This window comes from Balaenoptera acutorostrata, chromosome 20 (genome assembly GCF_949987535.1).
Source record: "Balaenoptera acutorostrata chromosome 20, mBalAcu1.1, whole genome shotgun sequence".
In the NCBI taxonomy this organism is placed as follows: Eukaryota; Metazoa; Chordata; class Mammalia; order Artiodactyla; family Balaenopteridae; genus Balaenoptera; species Balaenoptera acutorostrata.
In genome coordinates this window covers 49,491,783-49,514,612 of record NC_080083.1, presented here as the reverse complement: position 1 = coordinate 49,514,612, position 22,830 = coordinate 49,491,783, and the positions used below count along the sequence as shown (strand labels likewise).

General features: G+C 45.6%; 1 protein-coding gene across 2 annotated transcripts in view; it reads left to right on the top strand.

The window, feature by feature from the left end:
- Nucleotides 1-486: 486 nt before the first annotated feature.
- Nucleotides 487-22,830, top strand: part of TEX2 (testis expressed 2) — a 110,332-nt gene continuing 87,988 nt past the window's right edge. For both annotated transcript variants that reach the window (XM_057536980.1, XM_057536979.1), the window contains exon 1: nt 487-631. The gene's annotated coding sequence lies outside the window, so the exon portion shown is untranslated. The remainder of the gene's footprint in view (nt 632-22,830) is intronic.

The window sequence follows — 22,830 nt, the reverse complement described above, 5'->3', positions numbered from 1 at the left end:
AAGATCCTCCAGGGTGAGGCTGAGAATGTGTCTTTGTAAGCCAATTTCTGGGACTGGACGGGAACAGATTTGCCTGAGTGCCCGCTAAACCCTAATCTGAGTTAATTTGTCGAGCGGGGAGACCCTTGGTTCTAGGAGACTCAGTTTCTCCTTCTGACAGAGGCAGGTTCTGTCTCTACTTGTTGCTAGGCTGCAGGAAGAGGAAATTAATAAATGCAAAGTGCTGGGGAGAGCGCTGCTGCCAGGCTGGGAGAGAAGAGAAGCTCTTACCTCTCCCACACCAGGCTCTCCCTGGTAACCCCGCAGCCGCCCCTCTCCACAGCCCCATGGGCGGCGGCCCCTTTAACAGACCTGACCAATCGCCCGGCCATTTCCGCGGCCGCTCCTCGGCGCACTTGAAGAGGGCTGGATTGGCCGGGCCTGGCGCGCGGCCTGCTCCGCCCCCGCCGCCCTCTGGTTGGCGGCGGCGGCCGCGGGTGCGGGGCGGGTCCGCCGGCGGGGCGGGGCGGCCGGTGGCCCGGGGGCGGGCTGGCGGCAGGAAGGTGGCAGGATCCCGAGCCGTAGCGGGAGCTGCGGCGGCCGTGGAGCACGGGCGCCGGCGCAGTACAATGAGGCAGCCAGTGGATCCGGGGTGAGCGCTCCCGGGGCCGGGTGGGGCGGTGGAGGGAGCGCCCGCCGAGAAGGCTCCGGCTCCTCAGGGTCCGGGGTACGGTCGGGGGCCGGCGGCCGTTGGCGCGGCGGGGCGCAGGGGTCCGGCCCACCCAGGGCCCCGCCCCGCTGTCACCACGGTCTAGGTTAAGTTGACAGGGACGCCTACCCGCGACGCCCCCGGGCGCACCCTTCTTTCCTTTGGGGCGGTGTGGGGCAGTCTGGGCTTGACCCCGCTGGAGGTGCCCTCCGGCTGGTCCCCGCAGCCTGCGGTCCACGGGCTCCGGGCTCTTCCCCGTCCGGGGAGAACCGTCCACAAGCAAACTAAGGGAAAACAGCTTGTAATTTTGTGAATGGGGCCCCGGGTTCCTGCCGCCCCCAGCGCTCACGTTGCGAAATGCCTGGAAGTCGAGAATCGCAGTTACTTTTACGCGGATCTTTTAGAGGCTCTCTGCGCCTCGGGTTGTTTTTCTCTAGCTCCTGGAAATCGTGGGTGGCAGTGGGTGGTTTGCGTCCCTTAGACCTGAGGCGGCGGCGTCCCGAAAGCCGGGGGTTTGGAAGGTTAACAAGTGACATTGGGCTGAGGCCTAATGCCAGGTGCCCTGCCCCAGAGCTCGGGTGTGACGGCGGAGGCTGTGCTGCCGGCGAGCACACGAATGAAACGGTGGGACCGGGGATGGACTGAACCGTCGGCTTCAGCTGCGCCTCGCACGCTGCCCAGAAGGCACGGCTGACGCGGGAGTCGGTGCAGGGGAGTTTTCCCCTTTTGCAAATGGTTTTTGGAAAACTTAGCCCCTAGGTGGGTTGATGGTTACTTAAACCATCGGTTGTTATGGTTACAGGGCAGCCAATGTAAGGGCAAAGTCTGTTTCCACCCTCGCTCTTCCTCCAAAGCTATGAAGTACTTTGTCACTACGTCTTAATAGACGCTTCTCAGGGAGGGCATACTTTTTCAGAGTTGGAGGAAAAGCGTGGGCTCCATGAAGACAGGGGTGGTGCCATATTCATGTTTGAAGCTCTAGGTCTTGACACCAGGGCTGCTCTGCACAGGAATTGAAAAGAACCAGCCTTTCGCATGTTTTGACGGTTTTCATCAAAGGATTTAAAGGAGTCCTTTCAGGAGCCTGATGTAAGCTGGAAGGGAAACAATGAGTGACTTTTATATGGAAACCAACAAGGAAAAACGGAGGGGCAAATGATCCTTGAACTCTGGGATAGGGAGTGTTTGCAAAATCTAGGTTTTTGTGGGTTTTTCTTTTTCGATGCACAGCTTGTGAGATCTTAGTTCCCAGACCAGGGTTGGAACCGGGGCCGTGGGCAGTGAATGCACAGAGTCCTAACCACTGGACTGCCAGGGAATTCCCAGGAGTCTAGGTTTGTGGGTTTAGAGCTCAGTGACACAGTGAAGCTTACCTTCTAGGAGGTATTGAAAGAGCAAAAGTGCCATTTCTATCAGCTCTTACCCAACCCTTAAATCATTTCGGGATTCTTTCAGATTCTTCTAAAAGTTGGTGATTGGTCTAAACTTATGGAAAACAAGCAGCCTCCTGAGGTAATGGGGGTAGGGTGGGATTTTTGCCATATGTTTTTTTTTTTTTTTTCCCACTGGGCCTCTCTGGGAGTGTCAGGGAAGGCTGGGATGGGGATGGGTAGGGGGTGTATGGAGGACTGTGGGTGAACTGCCTGCACATTTATCTCCAGGAAAGGTGCTGTGCCTGAGAGGAAGGAGATTAACAAACTGATTCAGTTCAGATGATGGTGGTAATTGAGACAACTGCCAAGGCACCCGAGGGCTGGACAGAGGAGGGGGAAGAGAAAGTGCAGGGGTTTGGTGGGGCTGAGGGGGCTGGACCTTGTTGGAGGTTTGAAGAGAGGGTAGAATGTCTTCGTGTGAGAGGACTGGAGAAATAGCTTTCGCCAAGTGTATCGTTTGTGTATTAGAGATTATGGTTTTAGAATGCTTCTGGAAAAGAAGTAGGAAAGATTATTAGGCTTTTAGGTAGAATAAATATATAGGATGTTTTGCAGTTTTGGTCAAAGTGAAAAGGCATGTAGTCAAAAAATATTCACTCAACTAATTTTTGTTGAGAGTTGGCTGTGTGCCAGACACTTTGAGGCATTATGGGTATGATGGAGAAAAAAACAGGTCAAGAATTTGTTTCTACATCCATATGATTCACCTTCCCTCCAAGTCAAAGCTCTTCTGAGGATTTTCTGAAGCTCTTGAAGAAAGAAGGGGAAGAAATGCACAGAATATTACTTAAGTAAGAACAAAACAGAACAATGGGGAAATTCTTCCTGCTGTAGATCACTTTGGGTATCAAACTGAATCTTCCAAGACTGGTTTTCTGTGTCCGGTTTGGTATCTCTTCATCCTCATATCTGTTGACCAGTGTCTTTTGATAGTGTTCAGTTCTCTCTTTTTTTCCCTTTCCGCTGTCAGTCAGTTTATTGAGAAGTTCGGAAGTTCATCAACTGTCCCTGACCTCCAGGTGCTTCCAGTTCATTTTCTTTGCCTGAGTGTCCCTCAGGGTCTGCTTTCTCCTGTCCGGTCCTTATTCTCTCCTGAGTGTCCCACTTGGGAATTGCTGAGGTCACAGGGAATTGTTTGTTCCTTGATTCTGTCCCAAAGCAGAAGGTGGCTAGTGTAGAAAAGAGCATTTGTTGAATTCCAGCTCCGCCATGTGCTGCTTTCTCTATTTGTATGTATATATCCTTTCCCATCCGTGAGTAGCCCTCTAAGTGAGATAGATGCTGGTAGCCTCAATTTACAGGAGAGGAAACAGAGGCTCAGAGCAGTTCAGTAACTTGCCCAGGGCAATAAGCTGGTTAGATAGTGGAACAAGATTTTTTTTTTTTTTTTTTTTTTTTTTGGCCACACCACACGGCTTGTGGGATCTTAGTTCCCCCACCAGGGATTAAACCCAGGCCCTCGGCAGTGAAAGCACAGAGTCCTAACCACTGGACCGCCAGGGAATTCTCTGGAACAAGAATTTCAGTCTAGGACTTTCTGATTCCAAATGTGCTTTTCCCATCGTACCACATTGCTTTTCCCAGAAGAAGGACGGTGGTTTATTATAGGCTAGCACAGTGCCTTCTTGGACACATGAAAGGTCAGGTTCAGAGATGTTCAGAGAATTGCCGCAGTTAATGTGCTCGTGGTGGAACAAGAGTTAGCACCATTGTGTCCTTCCTCTCTGCCAGGTGTGTTTTTGGGTAATTCATGTGGCTCTCAGGAAATTTGAGTTTACTGCCATGAAAAGTTGACCAGACTTACCAGGTCTGTATCCCAATGCTTCCACTTATCAGCTCCGTGACCTTGGGCAATTATTTTCTCTCTCTGTGTACCTCAGTTTCTTTATCTGTAAATGGGACAATATTCACATTTCAACAACGCTAAGACAGTACAGTTTGTCTCATCTTAACATTTCTGAAAAGTATCTTATAATCTATGAGGTCTTAAGTTGTAGTTGGCAGCGACTTCCTTTTTTGTACGTGAAATAGTGGTGTCATAGTCAGTGGGGTTCTAGGTCATGTGAACCACCGAAGTACATTCTTTATCGGTAGTTGTGAGGATTACATGAAGTCACTCGTGTGCCTGGCACAGCGTGAGCACCCAGTAACAGTGGCTCCTGTCGGATGACAGAACATGTGGTTAACTGGTAGGTGGCTCTGGGGAAAAGCTAGGGAGCATCTCGTAAGATTTGCCACTTGGAGCCCAGGCAGTAATCCATGATCTGTGGGCTGGAGGAACGTTTTTCAGTTTGCGTGAAGCTCTGTCCTTTGGCTGACTCTTGTCCGCATGTGAAGCATTAACTTCAGGAGCTAACCAGCCGTGGACAGACAGCTCCCTTTGTCCTGCCTGTTCATTAAGTTCTTTGTCAACTTTAAATCCCAAGTTAAAAATAACTATCGTTATAAGAAGTTTGGAAACGTAGGCTGATGTGAATACTCTTATACGTGAATTTTAAAGCACCTCAAGGTTCTATGCAAGATTCCGTGTTGCCTCTTGCCAAACTCCTTGTAATGCTTAATTGCATTGTGTGAAGTGTCTGTGAGGTACCATTCATCAGAGGGATGCTAGGAGGTCATGAAAGCACAGAAACCCTGGGTTTCTGAGTGAGGTAGAGAGAGCACTGCAGTTGGTATTAAGAGACCTGTTTCCAGCCCTGGGGGTTTATCCTGTTATTATGTGTGTCTTGGGCACATCATTTCCCCACTCTGGATCTTGAGGGTCTCTTCCAAAATGAGGACTTGATTTCTTAGTCTCCTCCCCCAACTCCCTCCAATACAGTGTCATAGATTATGTGAGTTTATGAATCTAAGGATCTGAGAAATTAAATGGTTGAAAGGAAATGACTCCTGAAGTCTCAGGTGGATGTTTGTGCTCGTGCTTTTGTAAAGAGAAAAGAATGGGTAGTTGATAACAATATGAGTAACCATCATTTATGGAGAATTACTGTGTGCACTGTTCCTACTTCTAAACCTCACATCATCCTATGAGTAGTAGAGACTAGTCTCAATCTTATTTTAAGATGAGGTAACTGAGGTTCAGAGAAGTTAAGTAACTTGTCCAAGATCACACAGCAAGGACAAGGGCTTATAGCTGGGACTAGAACTCAAGCTTATGTTGCTCCCCAATATGAGTTCTGTGGTTGTTTCAGATGCACCCTGCCTCATTTTGGAATCTTCTCAAGCCATGTGCCCTGGAAGTTTTCCCAGTTTAAAAAGTGAGATTTCCCTCTGCTTTGGGGTCATGCATTCCTAGTCTTTTATTGTGTACTGACCCCTGTTTAAATTCTGAGTTCTCATTCAGAACATCTGCTGCGTATTGGGAGAACTTTGTTAAAGCTAAGGACGAACTCTATGGGAGTTGCAGAAGACTTAAGTCCTCTTTGGTTTTTCTTTGGTGAACAAAACCACAGGCCAGGTCACTGTGAGCATAGGTGGGACTGTTGAGAGAAGGATCTGACCTTTCTGTGAGGAAGCTGGTGGGGTGGGGAACAGGGTGGGCTTTGAAATAACCAGGTAACCTTTGTCTGTTGGGTTTGCTTGGAAGATTGGTTCTAAGGGCTTTACCCCAAGAAGATGATTGGAACTAACCCACTGAGCCCCTCCCCGGCTTATCCTAACAGTTGAGAATGGAACTGGGCAAGAGGAGCCCTCTTCAGTCACCACCTTATTTAGGATTTGAGATTTAAACCCACCCCTTGGATTGCTCCCGCAAATAACCTTTCAGAATCACAGTATGCATTTCATAAGGGTTCCATTTCACGTTTGTTACTTAAAGCTGACATAAGCTGGCCTGTTCTCTTACTCAATTTTAAGTCCTTTCTTACACCTAATGTTGTCTTTTAGGCAGTGTTCCTCAAGATGGTTCTGTTTATCATTTGGGGCTTGAAATATAAAATTTAAAAGTCTTTCTGCTGAAAGGACTGACTAAACAGTGATTATCACTCATTAAACAAGTACCTGAGCGTCTGCTGGAGCCAAGCATTGTGCTTGGCATTGGAAATCCAATGGGGAGCAAAACAGATGTGTTCCCTGCCGGCACATAGCACATTTCGTAGTCTAGACAATTAACAAGTCAACAGACGTGTGCATTGTATATATTAAATTGTGATAAGTGCGAAGTCTCCTTCCTCTGAGGAAAAAGAACAGGCCCTGAGAAAGAATAAAGGGAGGGAGCCAGCAACTGGGAGTGTTGGGAAGAGCACCTCAAGGGAGGGAGCAGCGTGTGGCAAGTGTGGCTTCAGGGGAGGAGGGGGCGGCGAGGAGGGCCTGAGAGGAGGGGCTGAAGATGGGCGAGGCAGGTGCATCACAGAGCAGAGGGGAGGGGCTGGGGCTCAGAGCCGGACACTGCTTGAGGCACCTTGGGAATTTCTTACAAGGGTTTGCTGACTCACAGGCAGTGGGAAACTTGGCCTGGAGGGGATGAGCTTCTGTTCTGGGTCCACATTTCCCATCATTCTGTGTGCAAAGTAACCACAGGGTGGTAGGTAGGACTGAAATGGCTCCTGTGCACGTCCACTGGAGTCCACTGGAGGCATCCTGCTGTGGCTCGGTGTGGGACAGCCTGTAACGTGCTAACCATCAGCCGGCACCTGGGCAGTGCTTGCGCTGGAGCCTCTGCAGTGGGTGCAGGGCTCACCTGGGCCGGAAGCATTGTTCCTCTGTCTGCAGGTGTCCGCTTTAGTGTCGGGCTGTGGGAAGTGGATTTTTAGCCTTTTTTTCTGATAAGAGGAGGCAGAGGCCAGTGGCCTTATTATCAGGTGATCAAGCATGCCGGCTCCGAGTTGCTGAACGAAGAACCCACCTGAAGAGACACGGTGTGGTGCTTTCTCACAACCACCCCACCTCGGGATCACACAGGAGGAGAATTTCATAAAACAAGTCACCGGCTTTGTTAGTTCTTGACCTGGCTTGGGAGGTTTGGTAAAATACTATGAACCCAGCCATATCAAAGTTTATAATTACCCTACAGAATATTTGTTAGAACTGATTGAATTTGTATATAATTGCATTAGCCCTTTTTTAAAAAAAGATCTATTATTCTGGAAAAAAATTTTGAATACACGAAAGTAAAAAATAACATAACGAGCCTCGTGTTTCTGTCACTCAGTAATTACCAACATTTTGCTAATCTTGTTCCAGGATAGTTTCACATATGAAGCATTGTTGGTGGATTTTCTGTCACAATATAAATGTATCTTTGGGATATAAAATCACATGGTAGATATGGTCCGAGAGAAAAAATTCCTGCATGCTGCATCATTACAGGACTGGTGTTAGTAGTTGAAATTCCAAATCTGAAATGAACATTTCTTGCAAGCCCCTTATAGACTTGATTATGAAAAGTAGGCACAAAATTAGATTACCAATTAATCTGTGTATTTACTGAGAATATCAACTATATTGGGCAATGTGTAGGGTGTATGTAAAAAGAGTAAGACAGTCTCTGGCCACATTGGCTTGTAAAATCATGGTCCCTTTCTTCCTCACAAGGAATCACAAGGTTATCTTTAACATTCCTGGCAAATAAAATATACACAAAGCCCAAACTATGAAACTAACTAAAAAGCACTATTTTTGTGGTGCATGCTAATTTAAATTCAGATTATAGCATTCACTTATAAAATTGAGGGGAACACAGTTAATATGTTGAAAGTCTCCATATGTTAAACTTTTGTGTATTTTTTTTTGAAGGGGAAATTCAAATCAAACAGCAAAGAACCCTGTAGCAACACCTCTACATCTGTGCCGTCAATATGGTGGCCACTAGCCGCATGTGACTATCAAATACTTGAAAGGTGGCTAGTGCAACTGAGAAACTGAAGTTTTCATTTTAGTTAATTTTCAGTTAAATAGCTCTATGTAGCCACATTGATGGTTTTGTAAACCCTGGAGGTACACTGTTCAATCTCTATGGTAGGATAAAATCCAGCACCAACTAATTTGGGCAACAAATGCAACAGCACAGTTCACATGTAGGTCCCAAACTCAGTACATTTTAGAGAAAAGGAGTTTGATTATGTAGAAGGAAGAACTGCTTCTTGGGGTTCATTGTCTTCCTGTAAGATTAGGTTTTGGCAGCTCATACACCTGGAGAAGTTAGATTTGATGCGGGATGTCTCCCAGGGCTCAGATCTTATGAAATAAGGAGTGAATCTCCCTGCTTGTGCTGCTGTTGCATTGTGGAAGGTCTCTGAGAGGTAGACGGGAGGCTGTTGAGTGACTCATGTGAAGGTTTCTGGAGGTAGGGTGACCTTAGCCTTAGGAGTTGCATTCATTGCCAGGGGGGTTTAGAGGCTCAGAGGAGACATGCCAAGGGCCTGGCTATCTTGATCACCTTTCTATCCCCAGCACATAGTAGATGCTCAATAAATGTGTTTCAAAAATGGATGACAGTTTTTAAGAATAGGTTTAAGAGCAAATAAGAAGAGCTTTAAATTTGTCTAGAAATTCTGAAAAATAGTTGCCAAGGGAAGTATGTGTAATACCAGTGAGCAGCAGAGTATATACAGCCAGTATTTTCTCCCGGAGGTAATTGACATTTCTCTTCACTGCAAATGCAAGCTGGCTTTTATCTCATCCGTTACCAAGTGCTGTTATTTTCATCTTTTAAACGTCTCTTGAATGGTTCTCTTTCTCGCCAACTTCACTGCCACCATAGTCCAAACTACCATCTTTTGGCTTCGAAGACTGCAGCAGCTGCTGCCCTCCTCTCCCCACAGCTGCTTCCTCTCCTTTCTAATCTCTTCACCCCTCTGCAGCCAGAGTGGTGTCTTAAAAATTCCCAATATAATCATGCCATGTCCTTGCTCAAAACCTTAGGAAGGCTTCCAGTTGCTCCCAGGATAAGAGCCACATTCTGAACCTGGTCTGAAAAGTGCTGCTTGATCCAGCCACTCCTGCCTCCTGCTTCAGCCTGGGCCCGTGCCTCTCTCCTCCTGGTTTATTATAGTGCAGGCACCCTTCCATTCCCAGCTGGAAGGGAGCTCTGTCTTTCAGGAACTGAACCACCTTGCTGCTCCCTCTTCAGGAAACAGCTCCGCCCCCTCACCTCGCTCCCCTTTTCTCTCTTGTCCTTTACAGCACTTCTCACTGTTGTTGTGACATATTCTTTAGGAGACATCTTCTTTTCCCCTTCCTCCGTGAGGGCAGGGACCTTGTCGATTTTGCTCATGTTTATATACCCAGTGCCTAGCTCAGTATCTGACCCATTGCACAAGCTTCTTAAATGTTTTCTGGGTGAATGAATGAATGAATGAATGCAAGCACATTGGGAGCAAGGAGGAACTTGAAGAATGCTCTTTAAAACTTGGATTTATTGGAAGGATTGAATAGTTTTTAGAGTAGAATAACCTGGGAAGGGAAATGGCCAGGGTGGGGGTCGGGGGAGAGTCCTTGGGAATCTATTGTTGGAGCTGTCCAGTGGGTTTAGCACTGTCTTACAAGAGAAGTATGTCTGTGCCCTTGTCACAGACTTGAAAGGCATTTGCCTGTGGAGTTGCAAGGGTGGCCCTCCTGTCTGGCTTCCTATCCCAGCCCTCAGGAGGCATCACTCTCACTGAGTGTGTGTCCTTAGTAGCACGGGTCTCCAATTTGAGACCTTAGGGTTGGAGTCTTCCATATGCAGCCCACAGTCAGCAATGTAGTAGTCTTTTTTTTTTAAATTTTATTTATTTTTGGCAGTGTTGGGTCTTCGCTACTCCGCGTGGGCTTTCTCTAGTTGTGGCGAGCAGGGGCTACTCTTCATTGCGGTGCGTGGGCTTCTCTTGTGGTGGCTTCTCTTGTTGCGGAGCACGGGCCCTAGAGCGTGTGGGCTCAGTAGTTGCAGCACACGGGCCCAGTAGTTGTGGCGCGCAGGCTCAGTAGTTGTGGTGCACGGGCTTAGTTGCTCCTCAGCATGTGGGATCTTCCCGGACCAGGGATCGAACCCATGTCCCCTGCATTGGCAGGCGGATTCTTACCCACTGCGCCACCAGGGAAGTCTCAGTGATGTAGTAGTCTTCCTCTCTTTCTGGAGAGTCAGGATTCTGCCCTGTTCGTATTTGCAGTGGGAGGGAATTCTAGTTGTGCCTTGTCGGGGGAGAGACTTCCAGCTACTGGGAAGAATGGAGGCAGCTGTGTTTAGACCTGACCCTGCAGCAGGTGAGGAGACTTGCCCTCTTCCTGAGCCGACTTCTGGCTGAGGCGAGGACCCTGCTGGTGCTCATCAGATCCTCCTGTCATGTGGGAGGGACTCGTAGGAGAAAGCTGGGTCTTCACCAGAAACTCTGAATTTCTGAATAGGAAATGGAAGGACTTGGCAGAGACGGTGGTTAAATTTCTTCTACAACTTGTGATTCTGAAAGAGAAAACTGATATGGGATGTCTCTAGCTGGTTTCCTAGGTAATGCGTCTTTTTGTTTTTGTTTTTATTTTTGGAAGGAAGGGGCTGGTTCCCTAGACCAGAGCCTCTGATAACCAGAGAGGAAGCATTTCATGAAGGCCAGAGTGATGTTTTCTGGGAGACTTGCAAGCCTGGTTAAGAAGGCTTTAAGCTGAATATTAAGGGGACAGAAAAGCATCCAGGAAAATTGCAGAACCAGAGACCTCAGACACCTGTGTGACTTAGCAGCAGTGTCGACACTGAAGTGGCGCCTAGGAGCTCCAAATGGGAGCTAGCGTCAGAGCCGGTTGAGAATGCCCCTGTCGGAGGGTGTGCAGGTGATGGCTCCGTGCCCTGGAAACCTTAACAGCACAGCCAGGTAAATATGACCTGGCGGAGGGAGGGTGAGAATAGAGCAAAGTAGTGTGGGTATACCTGGCTCCAAAAGAAAACCCTATGAGAGATTCAGTGTGTGTGCCCTGATCATGGAAGGCTGACGGGAAGTGTTTCAGTTATGATGGAAGGAGCCAGAGGGCAGGTTATTTCACCTCAGGACTCTGCCTGCCAGATTGAGGGGCAATGATTTTTCTTCATAGACAGATTTTAAAACAGGAGCCCCCCGCCCCTGGCAGGTGTAGTAGACCAAGCAGATGTTTGTTAAGGTGAATTCCATGCAAAGTGGACCATGTGGTAGATTCTAACCCTACCTTGCTGATAATTTTACCTCTGAGAGCAGGTAGAAGGAAGTGTGTGTGTGTGTGTGTGTGTGTGTGTGTGTGTGTTTGGGGGCTGGTCCTGCTTGGACCTAATGATGACAAATAAGGAAATGCCGGTTGACGTTGAGGATGGGGTAAAGCCATGCAGAGGACAAGGGGCCTGGGGCTGCAGCCAGCCACAGGCAGAGAGCTGGGTTCCGGGGAGGTGGGCTCCACAGTGCCTGATCTTCACCCTGCGGTCACTGGGGTGAGCATCTCCTACCTTGTTTTGTTGCTTCCTTTGATAAAAATGCTTCTCACCTGAGCTGGAACTGGAGCCATTGTTGTGTCCTTAATATCCAGATGCCTGTTAGAAATGACCCCTGGAACATTAGCCCACGGCAGTGACTACTTTGAAGTGGCCCCTGCTTGGTTTCCCATCCTACGGTCCAGCCCCACCCCACAGAGTCAGGAGCAGAAGCTCCAGTACCTGTGCTAGGAAGGCTGAAGGGAGCTGTCCTCCGGGAAGGCGGAGCTGCCGGCTCTGGCTAAGCTCACAGGCAAGATCGAAGCGGAAAATAAGTCAAGAGTAGTAGAAAACCCAGGGGAAAGGAGTTGCTTTTGTTTTAATTTCCCAAGGTAGGCTAATGTCTGTGGGGAGGTGATGAGTGATATTCGATCCTGATAGTAAAACAGGAGCATTAATTTTTTTTTTTTTAAGGCCAAAACTCCCAATAGAAATGACTATTGATCATGCTCCGAGCCAGAGACCAAACTCATTTGGTCAGCTGAGCTTTTGTCTTCAGGCTTGACTGTGACCAACAGGGGTGTAGGCAGAGGCTTAATGGCCTGCGGTGAATTTTATTTCATGAGGTCTGATCTGTGGTACGAAAATCTCATGGAAGGAAAAAACACAATTTGAGTTTCTGGATTGGGTGGTGAGTTGTTTTGACAGCACAGGTAACAAGTACAGGGCCCAGGGTTTTCCGGGGCAGATGGTCAAGAAGTCCTCCCAGCTATTCGAATTTATAATGCCAGAGTGTTAATCTCAGAAATTAAAATGTAATACATATTTAAAGTATATACATTTTGACCCGCAGCTTAGAAGAAATCTTCCAGAAATTGCAGACTTAACTGTCTTCTGAAACCTTGCTCTAATGGGCCTGATAAGAATTGTTGACGTTTTGTGTTATCTGTCAGAGTTGACCTGGTAACTTCCATTTCCCTTCCTAGAAATGCTGTCCTGCTCCTCCCGGGCTCCTCCCACGCACTGCAGCGGGGTCCCCTGGCCTCTTACCCACCTCCGTGCTGAGTAAGCACAGAGCAGGGGGGCACTGTTGATTGGTTAGTGTTGAGTGAGATGGGTGCTCAAGCTAAGGAAGAAAGGAGTATTTTTTGGCCACATTTTTCCCTTAGGAGTTCTTTTATACAAGTGACCAAATTGGTATTTAAAATGGGAATGAGAGGTTTTGGTTTCTTGTTTTTGCAGCGATGAGGCAGGGGCAGGTACGTGGTTCAGCCCTGTCGGTTCCTTTCCTGCCTGTGGTTGTAGGGCTTACATCAGTCTCTCTCAGTGGTGTGATGCTGTTGCTAAGGGACTGAGTGGCCCTGCCAGACAAGCAGGAAGCCTGGAAACTGGCTTTGGAACCCCTCATCCAACCACCGTGATGATTTCCAACCAGATTCTTTGAGGCTTGAGAAAGGGCTTGTCAAGTAGGTTATTCCCATAGTGAGTTAATATGGGCTGGCTCTCCAGTGATCCCTTGAGCGTTCAGCAGATGACACTGCTCAGAAGACAGTGGCTGTGCTTGGGGACTGTCAGTGAGCAGGTCAGACTCTTGCAGTGAGAGTCAGTCTTCTGTGAATCTCTTAAAGGAAGTCCTTACCCACTTTGCCATTCCCTTTGAGGAAGGCCTTTGAAGAATCTTAAAGCAGGTATTTGAATAACATTAAACATGATACATTCTTAATTATAAAGTGGTTAGTTAGATTCCTTTCTCCCGGGTTAATAGTTTATAAGTCAACATGCCAGTTTTTCTTTCTTTTTTAACTTAGGTAAGCACTTTTATGTTTTGGAATTTTTGTTTGTTTTTCAATTTTTTGGTTATTTTGTGGAGTGTCTAGAAAGTAACCAGCTATCTTCTCATTAACGTCTTGGTTCCAGGAGTAAAAATCCTGGCGAAGCTTTGGGAGGCCGTAGATAACTGTCATCTTCCTAGAGCAGGACCTGACCCTGCTCTGTGTCTCCTGCCCTGCCTGGACTGCTTACAGCCCACACACCCACCGTGCAAAGGGGTGTGGATCAAAACACCACCCTCTTACTCAAAACAATGCAATGAGTTCTTTCAGTCAGGGTTTTTAACTTTGGGCAGGGGAAGGGAGAAGTCTTCGTCTTCCCGCAAGTTGAATGCGAAATCTTGTGGGTATTTGTGTATGTGCATTTGGCTGCAGTGGCAGTGACAGTGGTGGCAGTGGGGTGGGGTCTTTGATGTTCATCAGGCTAAGTTACGGAAGAACTCCAGCTCTAGAGTTTCTTTATATCTCGTCTAAAAAGCTCTGAAGCCAGCTTTTTAGAATGGAGGGACCGATTCACAGTAGGGGGAGAACCTTGAACAAGGGCTGCAGGGTCCTAGCTGGTGGGAGTCCATGCGTGCAAGCTTGGCTTCTCCTCACCAGTCATCATGCCAGGCTCTCTGTCCCTGGACCCCTGAGATTCTCTTTCCTCACTACTGGCCTCTTGCCCCTCCTCAAATCCTTAAGATATCCCTTGTGGGAGAGCACTGGATAAACTTGTCCTCTGAGCCAGGTATCTTGCACCATGATATTTTGTCCTTGGTTTCCTTAGTCAGTTTCTTTTGATCATGACCCAGTCACCACTCCCCACCCCGCCCCCCCCCCCGGCCCTGGGGCGACGCTGCCCCTCCCTGAAATGCCTTGGGGTCTCAGCTCACTGCTTCTAGCCTGGAAGTCCAGCGATCTGCTCTTGCAGCCTCTGACTGGTCAGGAACCCACATCTGGCATCACCGTCACTGGCTCCCTTCTTTCCTTGTGGACCTCATGTGTATCCTATGATGTGAGCTCTGCTCATGAAAGTAAGATTCTGTTTTATATTCCTTATTCCAATTTTGCCAGAGGCAGAAAAGACAGAAGGTGTTGCTTTCAGAAAGACCATTCTTCCAGGGGCAGGCCAATATATAAGACAACGCTGGTGACAGATGTGCATTATTATAACAGAACTCTGTCAAATTTAAATTACAGTCAAAGATGGTCATCTTCTACCTTTGGTAGTTTGTTTCTTCCCCTCTCGGAATTTCTCTCACAGTGTTCTGGGGGCTCAGGGATCTGGCCCTGAACGGGGTTTTGGAGGAGGGGCTTCTGCTACTTCTGAGGATTCATGAGCCCCTTGGCAGCACAACACCTTCATGTGAAGGTGGGCATGTGATCCGGAGGCTCTGCCCAGGAAACCAGATCTCTTAATTGATAGAGCCACCTCATGAGCTAGCAATGCAAGCTGTTGGGAATTACAAAAAACCTACTGTGAAATTCATCTAAAATTAATGAAGAGTCAGCACTGTGGATTTTAAATACAGAGGAAATTATGGCCTTGGCTTTCAGTTTCCCGAGGGTGGATTATTTCTTGCCAGTCTCTAAGCCTTCAGCTGGCTTTCCTTCTCCCCATTGTGCCTGTGACTCTAGTCAGTTTACGTCCCTCCTCCTCTGACACAGACCCATGTTAATGGAGAGCTACCAAAAAATGCAGTGCATTCCCAAATCAACTGTTTGGGATTATCCATTCCACTTTTCTTTTCCATGAACACAGAGAAGTGAAAGGTCTAGTGTATTTAAAGAAAACAATAAAACGTGTGGAAAACAAAAACTTGGGAGTGAAAACCAGCTAGATGAATAGAACACGTCTGCTTTTCCTGACTTCGATTTTTAAAAAAGGAGCACTGTTCAATATTTCGTTTGTATGTCAGCATGTGAAGATCTCTAGACCAGCGCTTACATATACCATGATAGATGGCTGAGGTATTTTGAGGCTAAAATATTTACTACTTTGGTGACATGTACTTTACAGGCATCCCACCCCCCTTGATTTAATAGGAAGGATCTCTGGTCTGCATGTGCTTTTATGTGACTTGAAAAGGAACTGAGTATTCCATTTATATAGATTTCAATTAGGATAATGTCTTTGAGACATCTCACAATGGTATCTTTTCTAGACTCTTAAGATAGAATTGTCAAATTATAGCAAATAGAATTAGAAATTATTTTGCAGTTTTCTCAGCAGATTCTAATTTCTCCTTCTGTGCATGTAGTCATTCTGGAAATAAGAGCGTAAAGGTACCTTTTTCTAAAATTTATTATTTTCCAAATACAATGGTACCTTTTGGTTTAGAAAAAATGGTAGAGGGAGATTGTAGTCCAGGAGAGCAAGCAGAAAATAGTCATTTTCAGCCTTTTATTGTACCTTTGGCCACATTTTGGAAGAAAGACCAAAAATTGCCATATATGTGAAAGAACAGTGGTAACCGGGTGGACTTGAAATGAGAGTGATATTTGAGAGTAACAAGGTCACTTTCTTCCCTGGCTTATAGGAACAAAGAATGTGTGATCACAGCAGGTCCAGCAGCCAGGGTTGGTGGGAGTGGAGAGTTCATGTAATCTGTAGGATATTTAAATTTATATGATATTTAAATTTCCATGTTAGAAAAAGCTCATAGCAAGTTTGTTAAAATAAAAATAAAAAATAATTTTTATAAACAGAAGGGGGAATATACAAGTATTAACTCTTAAAGGATTTTGAAAATTTTTAAATGTCTAGGACACAGTGTGTTGAGGGAGCCAGATCAGTGGGAACAGTGACTTCAGGGTTACTTTTTGATGTGGAAACGCTCAGTTGAGGAAAAAACTTGCCCAGGAGGAAAGTTTCTATGGAGATGTGCCCTGCGTCTTGAGTGATGTCCTGAAGCATTGAAGACTCAACATTAATTTTGATCTTTCTTAGGAAGCTGGATAAAATAATGTGTTTCTGAGAAAAAAGTTATTATGAAGTGTCACAGCCTTGCAGTGAAAAATGCCAACATCCAAGAGTCCAACGCAAATTCAAGAATCAGCATCCTAAGTGGAGACCTCGCTGACTTGCTGTCTTGATCTCAGAGGCTGCATGAACAGTGAGGTCTGGCAGGCTGCCGTTGGGTACCCCGGGAATGTGAGGGATCTGCACCCACAAAAGGAGTGTGGCAGCTGGTCCTCCGGATTCCTAGTATTCTTTCTGGGAAAAAGTGTTTGACCCCAGACAGTTCCCAGCTTGATAGAAACCAGAGGCGGGTCTAAGAAACTTCGGGGGCTTCCCTGGTGGCGCAGTGGTTGAGAATCTGCCTGCTAATGCAGGAGACACGGGTTCGAGCCCTGGTCTGGGAAGATCCCACATGCCACGGAGCAGCTGGGCCCGTGAGCCACAGCTGCTGAGCCTGCGCGTCTGGAGCCTATGCCCCGCAACGGGAGGGGCCGCGATAGTGAAAGGCCCGCGCACCGCGATGAAGAGCGGTCCCCGCACCGCGATGAAGAGTGGCCCCCACTTGCCGCAACTAGAGAAAGCCCTCGCACGAACCGAAGACCCAGCACAGCCAAAAATAAATAAATAAATAAATAAATAAGAAACTTCGGTTTCCCAAAATAATCCAAAGGAAAAAGTTTCGCCACCCTTTAAAAGAGTGGTGTTTTAACCTCTTTTGACATACACCCCTTTGGAGCCTCTGAACACTCTGAGGTCTCTCTAGAAAACCACACATGTACACACAGATCAATATTGCATGTAGACATAAGAACCCTTGATTTATAATAAGATGCAAGTTTTTGGAGAGAATATTAGAAGGGAGTTTGCTGCTGTTACACAGTTTTTCATTGGAGGGTTCAGGCTCTTGCTTGAAAATGTACCTTGTGGTTTGTTGGACAGTAAGTTTGAGCAGGGCTGGAACCTGCAGCCAGGCCTCATTCTGAGAAAGTCGTACGATCTGAGAGTAGTGCTTCTGGAAGGTGCAGCTCCCTACTCCCCTCCAGAGCTGGGGCCCAGTATTTTCCATTAGGGGCTTTGGGGAGAAGGTTCTTTTTGTCTAAGGGCAGTTTTGTTATGTGGAAAAGCAGCCAAATCTGCATTTATTTCCCTGGTTATTTATATGTGTTTTCCCTTAGAGTGAAAAGACTGATATAGCCTTTGACCCAGTGGGTTTGTAGAACCTGAAGTTAATTTGTTAAGTAAATCACTTGTTAGATTACTTTTAAAGGAGGCATTGCCTGATTTATTATGGCATAACATGATTTCAGAATTCTCCCATCTGAGAATATGTTTTTAAGAAAGTACCTTGAGAAAACTGCCTATATTGGATTTGTGTCCTGCTTTCAAATCCTCTGCTGCACTTCCCAACAGCCCTCCCGTATGAGACAAGCTGGGAGTGGGGTGATTCTGACGCAAGGGCAGGCCCTGAAGCCACAGGTCTGCAGTCCTGCTGGTGGCAACAGCTCTTTGATTTCCACTTCTGAACCCCTGGTGGATGGTGACTTGCAGAGGAGCCTTTATTTATGCCATCAAGGTCTAAGAACTCACCACCACTCAGTATTCCCCCTTTTCCTGAAGGATCCTTATCTTTGACACAGCATCCAGATTAGAATTTCAGTTTCCTAAAAGAAATGCATTTTCCGAGCAGAAACAACATTGTACAGAGTGGTCCTGTGACAGGAGAGGAACCATGCCTGCAGTCCTCAGCTAGGAAGGCCTGTACTCCTGGGAAGGGTATTACTGAGTAGAGATGATCTGGGTTTTAAGTTAGATCTCACTTGCTCACAGCAACAGTGTTGTAATATGTTACGTTCAGGAGCTAGAACCTGATGCCCAATTTCTAAAAAGATACTCAATTGTAAATGATATAATTGATTTATCTTCTGTACTGTATGAAATTTTCTGAAAAGGACATAAACAGGTTACTTAGGTGTTATATGCAGTGTTTACTCATTCATTCAACCAGTAAATATTTTAAGTGCCGACTCTGTACAAAACTGAGGACACAGCAGCGAATAAACTATGTTTCTGCCCACCTAGAGATATATTCTGTGGGGCAAACAAGTAAGTAGCCATATAACACAATGTTCTGAAAAATAAAGAGAATAAGGGGATGGGGAGACTGTTCTTTTAGGAGAAGGTGGCCAAGAAGGTCTTTCTGAGGAGGAAGCGTTTGAGCTGAGTCCTGCCATTATTTTTACTGCAACAAATTTGGGGGAATAACAGTTGTCTTTGAGGCCATGGAATTCAGTGAGACTTCTTTGCAGAGATTTTGACTGATTAATTTGAAGGACCTTTTGAAGAGTCAGGACTTTGGTGTCAGTGACCTTTGGAGAGAATGATCTGGCCTTATCTGGTTTAGTGCCCTCTTTTTCTTACTGTCAGTTTTCCTGTGGCAAGAACAGGAGGAGAGATGAAGTTGCCTCTTGGCCGAGGTTCAAAGCAGACTGAGCATCTCCCTGCTTGCTCTCCAGTTGGCTTCAAGCTCTGCCACTGAATCCAGCTTTCTGATGTTATGCATGCCCAGTGGTCTTTAAAATGCATGAGCCCATTTGTTTATTTTTGTTTTTGTTGCCCTCACCTAGGGAGACAGATCTAAAAGATTGATGTCAAAGAGTGTGTTGCCTATGTTTTCTTCTAGGAGTTTTATGGTTTCAGGTCTTACATTTAAGTGTTTAATCCATTTTGAGCTTATTTTTGTAGCTGGTGTAAGAAAATGGTCCAGTTTCAGTCTTCTGCATGTAGTTGTCCAGATTTCCCAATGCCATTTATCGAAGAAGCTATCTTTTCCCAATTGTATACTCTTGCCTTCTCTGTCGTAGATTAATTGACCATATAAGTGTGAGTTTATTTCTGAGCTTTCTATTCTGTTCCGTTGATCTATATGTCTGTTTTTGTGCCAGTACCATACTGTTTTGATTATTATAGTTTTGTAGTATAGTTTGACATCAGGGAATGTGATACCTCCAGCTTTGTTCTTCTTTCTCAAGATTGCTTTGGCTATTCGGGGTCTTTTGTGGTTCCATACAAATTTTAGGACTTTTTGTTCTAGTTCAGTGAAAAATGCCATTGGTATTTTGAGAGTGGTTGCATGGAATCTATAGATTTTGCACAGTGAGGGAAACCATCAACAAAGTGAAGAGGCAGCCTACTGAATGGGAGAAGATATTTGTGAGTGATATATCTGATAAGGGGTTAATATCCAAATTATAATTAACTTAATATTGAAAAACAATCTGATTAAAAAATGGGCAGAGGACGTAAATAGACATTTCTCCCATGAAGACATACAAATGGCCAACAGACACATGAAAAGATGCTCAATAAAACTAATCAGGGAAATGCAAATCAAAACCACAATGAGGTATCACCTCACACCTGTCAGAATGACTTATCATCATAAAGACAACAAATAACAAGTGTTGGCAAGGATGTGGAGAAAAGGAAACCCTTGTGCCCTGTTGTTGGGAATGTAAATTGGTGCAGCCACTGTGGAAAACAGTATGGGAGGTTCCTCAAAAAATTACAAATAGAACTACATATGATACAGCAATTTCACTTCTGGGTATTTACCTTAAGAAAACCAAAAACCATAATTCAAAAAGATAACGTGCATCCCTATGTTCACTGCAGCATTATTACAATAGCCAAGGTATGGAAACAACCTAAGTGTCCGTAGATAGATGAATGGATAAAGATGTGTTATATTATACAATGGAATATTACTCAGCCATAAAAGAGAATGAAATCTTGCCATTTGCAACAACACAGACGTACCTAGAGGGTATTATGCTGGGTGAAATAAGTCAGAGAAAGACAAATACCGTATGATCTCACTTTTATGTGGAATCTAAAAAAATCAAAACAAAACAGAAATAGATACAGAGAACAAACTAGTGGTTGCCAGAGGGGAAGAGGGTTGTGGGTTGGGCAAAATAGGTGAAGAGGATTAAGTGGTACAAACTTCAGTTATAAAATAAATAAGTCATGGGAATGTAATATACAACATAAGGAATATAGTCAATAATACTGGAATAATTTTTTATGGTGACAGGTTACTGGACTTATCATGGTGATCATCTCGTAATGTGTTTAAATGTCAAGTCACTGTTGTACACCTGAAACTAACGTAATATTGTATGTCGACTATACTAAATTTAAAAAAAAAGAAAAATTAGGAAATTTTCAAAGTAAATAAAAAGTAAGAGTAAAATGCATGAACCAACCCTTCACCGGTCACTCCACGGGGTCTAACAACCTGAATGCTTTCCTTGCGGTGCTCACCACATCCAGAAGCCATCTGACCTGAGCGTGGCCCTGAGTCTTAGACACAGGGGGCCTGGGTACAGGGTGGAGTATTGCAGCTGTTGGCCTAAGGCTATTTTTTTCTGAATATCATTTTTAAGCATTGAATCACAAAATTATAAAACAATCTTTTAGGAAGCAGTATATTTCCGCCAGTGCTGCTGCCTCCATTCAAAACATTTTTTCACACGTGACATGTCAATGAACCCTACGGTTATTCCCGTTACCCCATAGTCCCAGGATACATTGATAACCGGTGTTTGTATAGGGCTGCAATTGACAGATCCATTGCCATACGCCTTCCTTTAGTCCTCAGATATCCTATTGTTACTGTCGCCACTTGGCAGATGAGGAAACTGACTCTAAACTGGTCAAGAAAGGAAGGGTTCTAGCCATGTGAGGAGAAGCCTGTACAGGAGCTAGTGTAGAATTCCTTTGTCCCTCACACAGATGCGATGAGGTAGACTTTATTTTTCCCATTTTGTAGAAGAAAAACTGAAGCTCAGAAAGATCATGTAACTTGCTTGAGGTCACACAGTTGGTGAGGGGCCGAGCTAGGGTTTGCACCCGGTCTTTCTGAGTCAGAAACTCATGCTCTTTCCGCCCTACCCGATGCCTGCCTCACCTGCCTGAGGCCACCTGCTCCTTGCTCCCTTCTTCCTTTTGTAACTCCAGCTCCGCCCTCAGTGTTGCCTCAGTCACTTTGCCCAGCACCTGAGCCAGTGGCCCACCTGAGTCTGTGCCAGGCAGGGGGTTGTGAGCCGGGCTGTCGGCGGGCAGTGCCAAGTTGAGAAGAGCTGCTGTCTCAGGTGCCTGGAGGGTTAATAGACTTTAAAACATTTGGTGACGAAGAGCTTTATACACACAGATACATACACACATACATGTACATACCTATACTTCCATATGCACACATACATACATAATGTGTGTGTGTATATGTGTGTGTATGTGTGTGTGTATCTACATCTTCATAAAAGAAAATTAAACTCCATCCCACTCTAGCATATCAAACATACATTTACATTTTTAAACATTGTGTAATCAGTGTACTTACTAGTTTTTATTTTTCCCCTCATTTATCATGATTCTATTTGCATATTGCCCATTTCTATATAGTGTACCTACTTGCTCTTTGTAAGGACTATGTAATATTTCCTGTTAGCCCACATAGAATCCTTGGTTGACCATTTGAGTTGCTAAGCTCTGGTGGCCTGGCAAGGAACTTACCTCATAGCATTATTTCTTTAGGAAGATAAGTTCTGAGTTTGGCTTAAGAATAAGTGGTTTTTGCAAAATTGTTTTATAAGTTAGGGGTAGCTTATTCACCATAGTTTCAATGGATTTTGGCTGGAAACATGAAGTAGACATTTGATGGAAAACAAACATTTGGTTTTTTGAGATTTGAGTTTACATTTTGATCCGAATTTTATAAGCAGTTATAACTAAACCTTATAAAGCCTTTTTGGGTGTGATTCATATGTCTTACCAAGTAAAACTCTTTTTAAGAAGCTGAAGCAGAGAGGATTGAATTGACAAAGACAACTCTTTAAAAATTAAGGTTATCGGGCTTCCCTGGTGGCGCAGTGGTTAAGAATCCGCCTGCCAGTGCAGGGGACACGGGTTCGAGCCCTGGTCTGAGGAGATCCCACATGCTGTGGAGCAACTAAGCCTGTGCGCCACAACTACTGAGCCCGTGGGCTACAACTACTGAAGCCCTCGCGCCTAGAGCCCGTGCTCCCCAACAAGAGAAGCCACCGCAACGAGAAGCCCGCACACCGCAACGAAGAGTAGCCTCTGCTCGCCGCAACCAGAGCTCAATGAAGACCCAATGCAGCCAAAAATAAATAAATAAATTTATTTTTTAAAAAATTAAAGTTATCTTAAGGCTAAGAATATAGTTACTGAATTGCAGGTGATGATTTAAAAAAAACAATAACTTTTCAAACTAAACATCCCAACATTTGACCTCCACAGCAGAGGATTGGCACCAAGGAAATAGCTGCTTCTTCCCTTTCCTGGTCTTGGACCTTGGTAAAGGGACTTGCCTAGACTTGTTTGATTGGCGTTTCTTTTTTTTTTTTTTTTTTTTTTATTTATTTTTGGCTGTGTTGGGTCTTCGTTTCTGTGTGAGGGCTTTCTCTAGTTTGCGTGGGCCTCTCACTGTCGCAGCCTCTCTTGTTGTGGAGCACGGGCTCCAGACGCGCAGACTCAGTAGTTGTGGCTCACGGGCCTAGCTGCTCCGTGGC